The following is a 5,257-nucleotide window of genomic DNA, read 5'->3' on the forward strand; positions in this document are numbered from 1 at the left end:
ATATATATATATATATATATATATATACATTAAATTTCTGTCAGCAAACATGAATAAAAATCATTTAAAACTTTTCTCGATGCGACTATCGAAAATTGAGAATGTATATAAATATTTTTCAATGAGCAATTCATTTGAATTTCAAGGAGTTTTGTCGATTATTTTGGCTGGCGGTCTTGACTGGGAATTAATCTACACAAACAATAAACAGTACTGTATTTTATCAGTATATATTAAGTAATGTATATAGTGCATGATTTAATTAGAACCGTTTACAGTGTTCTTACTGAAAAGAAAGAATAGGTTGATTTATACTATATAATACAGTACAGCATAATATATACTACGATTTAATTGATTATTTAATAATTAAATAATATGCAGGACTGTGACTGTTGCAGTACAGTACCGTATTTATTTTCATAACATTGAAACAGAGGGCGCACTTTTATTTACTCTGAGGAAGAAAGTAAACAGTACACCGTAGCTCCACGAGTCAGGCTATCGCGCAGAGAGGAGGCTAGCCGGTAGCTCGTCACGCGTGATAACTTCTGGAGAGTTGGGATGTTGAGCGAACGATGAATGAAGTTATAAAAGGAAGTAGGCTTACTTCTCTTTGTTTTGCCCTCCAAACACCTTCCATGGAGCTACTTATTCAACTGACTATAATTTCATGATACATTCTTTGTAAGTAATGTTTAAGTAGTGTTTTCAAATGAGTAACGTTGTGATAGCCTAGCCTAGGCGCTAGGTCTAGCCTCCGAGTCCTAGGTCTGTATTTATTTATATAGCAGAGGGTAGGTTGGTGATCCATCAAATCAAAGGATATTTCCTACTCCTCCTCCACCACCACCACCGAAACCTAGGTATTATGTCTGGCCTAGAGGCGTTTAGTCTAGAGGCAGATTATATAGAATTCTGTGCTCAAACAACTGGTCATAATAAAGTAAATTAAAAGTTCTCAGAAAGAGGCTGTATATTCTTGAGAGGTTATTTAAAACAAGACGGTTTTTTTTTTTATTCAGAATTGAAAATAGGCCAGGGACTGTCTAGCTAGGGCATAGGCCTTAGGCTCTTTTAAATTTTGTGTTGTGTATGTCTGGAAATTTGTATGTTAGGCCTACTGTATAGTAAGTGGTATACGCCTAGAGTCTTGGCTTGGTCTAATTTATATATGGCTGTAGCGACACAGACCATTCTATTTAAATTAGGCCTACACTAAGGTAAGGATAGTATAAGTTGAATTTAGGAAACAATTTTAAACTATAAATATAAACATAAATATAAATATGTTACTGTACATCTTTAGTTAAATACGGAATGTCGTTAGCGTGTAACCTGGGTGTTTCAAAATCTAAACTTTCGTAGCTCTGCTGCAGACATTTTGCAATGACTTGGCTAATTGTTTTTCAACAGATATGAAAATTAAGTTTTTTCGTAAATTTTCTTAAAATTAAAGTGTAAAGGAAGAAACAATTACCAGACAAGATTTTAAATAATATCTTGTCAAGTGTTGACAGAAGAAGAGAAAAATAAGTACAGAGATGGTACAGAGACAAAAGGACGAAGTAATCGAGAGGAAAAAAAATTAAAATGAGTACGGATAGCTACACAAAAATACATAGGAGATATAGAAAAAAAAAACAACTTAACTCTAACTGTGTATTTTATCATCATACTGGAACTGCAACCTCTATTAGGGTCTTGTGTTTGTAGTAATAAATCATAGACTGGTTTTTAACAGGATTTCCTGTTGTCTCTGGTTATATATCCTCTTTTTGTATTCTAGACAGATTTCCCATTCAAAACATTCCAGGTTATATTTCTTCTATCAATAAAAAAAGAACATACTGTAGTTTTAACATAAATAAAACTCCATCAATTGGGAATTAATCACATGACCTGGCAGCACATAGTTTATTCGATCATAAAACAATTTGAAAGAAATTGTTGTCATTTTTTTAAAACTCTGTTTTAAAAAATTTGTATTATTTAAATTTAATTTAGTTTTATCTGCCATGTAAACTAATTTTTTATATACAGTGTGGACTAATAAAAACTCTTTGAATCAATAACATGTCATTGTGTTGAGAATAAATATAATAAAATAAATGATTATACTATTCCAGTGGATGGCGAGTTGTTAAGGCAGTAGGCAAAAGGAAACAGTGTTGACTATATAGTAGCTCAATGTATTTTACTACTGTACATGACGAATAGAAGCAAAGGTAAAGAGGCGCTTATAGTTCACATCATTCTACAACGATATTTACTGAATTTAACCATAGCATAAGGCTAACCCCCTACTCTTCCGAAAGAGGCAATGGGTTTGTTAAAGTGCACATGAGCCAAATGTGAACATCGGACCTCCCTTTTAAGTCATGATCAAGAAGGAATTGAGCAATGGCTCAAAAAAGTGCTAATGATAAGGCTACAGTTAGCAGCATCCCTGCCTTACCACACTGCCACTCAAATCGACCAAATCTCTAGTTAGGTTTGTAAAGTGCTAGAATTTAGAGGAAATTAACAGTTCAAATAAGTAAAGTTTTGTTTATAGGAGTGGGAAATATTGTTATTTAATTCCGATGTTTGTCTTATCTTAATGCATGACTTCCATCAATAACAGAATTAATGAATAGGATTAAGTTTCATACCATATTTCATCGAACATTATTACAAAGGTTTACATTGTTATTTTCAATGGTTAATTACTTAATCAATTCTTTTCTTAATTTAAGCTTCATTTGTTGACTGATATTCAATACAGTGCCTTAGCTATTATACAGAACTGAATATAATAAGCAATTTGGTAAAGGCCTTTCGACATGGCTGACTTTGGTCATAGTTTAATGAATGTTAAAAGGGGAGGTAGGGCGACCTACCTTCTGTTCGCTATCAATATCATTTTATGCTTTTGGACTAATACATGGGATAAATGATATGGGCCATTTGTTATTGTATCAATTATATAAGTTCGACACTCAAGTGTTTATTTTGTTCTACTATTATTTTAACTTCTGCACTATGGAATCTGCTGTTAATTCAGTTTGTGTAGATGCTTTGATAAATGTATCTCATTGCATCGAAGCATAAAATTCTACCCCTTGGTATTAAATTCAGGTGTTTAGTTTGTTTTACTATTATTTTAACCTGTGGCGGGAGTGGGGGGGGGGGACCTTGAATTTCGAAGAAATTAAAAGTCCAGAAGTCGAGAAAGCTCATTTCTGGTCATCTAGGAATCAACATTTTCCCAGGGGAGGGCTCCCTTTCTTTTTAGGTTTTTTGAAAACATTTTGAACCTCCCTCTATCAAATCCTGGATCTGCCTCTGGGTTGTATTTTGTTCACCACCAGTGGACAGGCTTCCATTGAAACGGCATTAGGTGGTATTTAAAGCATAGTATGGTGTAACTTTGCCATCTCAAAAGTGAATAATACTTTAGTCCTTGCCAGTTAATATTTTAGGTGTGATGCATAATATAGCACAGTATGGGACAAGCAGTCCATCACTCCTAAAAAGGGAGGAAGTTGCATGGTGGCGGGGCCATTTGAGCTTGGTGCCAGGAGTCGACTTTATTATTTTTCAAGGGGTGTTCTCATGTGTGAGAAAGAATAGGCAATTTGTCGGTTTATCCAGGTAAGTATCTACTCATTGACTACTAACATCACCATTGATTTGTGTAATTTAAGCCTCTTTCAGACTAGAATTCAAGCCAGGCATGAATTAAAAAGGAAAATGTGGTTTTATGACATCATAAACCAATCTTTTCATAACAATTTTTCAATATAATTATCTAATAGTAATATAAAATAGCAGTTAGAATAGGAATTTGTATAATAATTTTACTTGGATTGGATAATGGACTCCATAATTCAAGATTCATCCTTTTGTGACATAAATTACTTTATTAACAATAGATTCTTATATTTTGATCTTCCATTTCAGTCCATTAGTCAATAAGAAAGTATTCTGAATTCAGATATTATTACCATGGTTACCAAGATCAACTTAGTAACTAGAAAAAATGTAACTATTTAAGATGTAACATGATCTCATAATGAATATGCCTCGAATGACAAGTGTAAGAAACAAGAGAATAAAATATATTCCAAATAGTCCAAAACTAACAAGGCTTGACTATCATCACAACTTAAATGAAGATTAGAGAAAAAAAGATACATTTATTCCAAAGATTAAACCCCAACTTTAGGAGTATAGTCTTTGCACCGTGACCAACATACCCAACGTTAAATTACTATATACATCCATGGTTAAAATCAGCAACTTTTTTTTTTAACAACAAGGATATGCGTTGTCCCACAAATGCGGTTTCCACAAATGCATGTGTTTGCGTATCTTTTAACACTATTGTTTTGTCAGAACTTAGCCAACAATACCCAAGGGATGGGGCTTATTAGAAAGGTCTGTTTACTGTAAATATATTGTATTGATGAAACAAAATAAGTGATTTGTCCAACGTTTACAGTAGATAGTACACTGTAGTAGTAATGTTATTTAGTATTCCTTGAAGACAACAGTTTATTATCTGAAATAAATCTTGAAAGAATTATTGTATTGGGAGTTTACATTGAATGTTAAAAAATAAAACCATGGACTTTGCACATGGATTTCAAATTAAAGTTGATTTAGTTTTAAAAATGATTTAAAATAACCGTATTATTAACATTGTCAAAGGGAATGTTTCACCCATTTTTCCAGAATGTGTATATACTGTACATTATACAAATTTCTTAATAAACTGTTCCCGATTATTTCTTCAAACATCCCTTCAATGTCTTAGAATATTCATATCCACAACATATATTTTTTCTTCTCCAGAGCCTGTCTTTAACAAGCTGAAATTGAAATAAATGAGATAAAACAATTCAATACAAATATCACCCTCCAAATCATGGTTCAAAAAGATATTTAGCATGAAAAGATTTATTCTCATATCATTTGTATTTTACCTTATTTTATTTGGTATTAAAACTATCCTATATTTTATTTCCATTACTAAAATACAAGCAAAGACTGTCAACAAATTTTTCTTCAAGATGAGCCACTAAAATTTGATTCTTCATAATACTCTGCTAATTGTCTCTTGTTTTGTCGGAATACCCATGTGTATTTTAAAGCCCCATTCCCGGCAAAATTTCACTAAAAATGACTTTTTTTAGAAAATATGCATTTGCATTACTCCAATTATTATAAATCATGGAAAAATATTGGCATGAATTTTAGTTTTACGCAAAAG

General features: G+C 32.3%; 1 protein-coding gene across 2 annotated transcripts in view; it reads left to right on the plus strand.

Moving 5' to 3' along the window:
• Positions 1-471: 471 nt before the first annotated feature.
• Positions 472-5,257, plus strand: part of LOC117101303 (alpha-(1,6)-fucosyltransferase-like) — a 57,098-nt gene continuing 52,312 nt past the window's right edge. For both annotated transcript variants that reach the window (XM_033241265.1, XM_033241267.1), the window contains exon 1: positions 472-687. The gene's annotated coding sequence lies outside the window, so the exon portion shown is untranslated. The remainder of the gene's footprint in view (positions 688-5,257) is intronic.

The sequence above is a fragment of the Anneissia japonica genome, unplaced genomic scaffold (assembly GCF_011630105.1).
Source record: "Anneissia japonica isolate Jap-2015-1 unplaced genomic scaffold, ASM1163010v1 scaffold3709_len703521_cov189, whole genome shotgun sequence".
NCBI lineage: Eukaryota > Metazoa > Echinodermata > Crinoidea > Comatulida > Comatulidae > Anneissia > Anneissia japonica.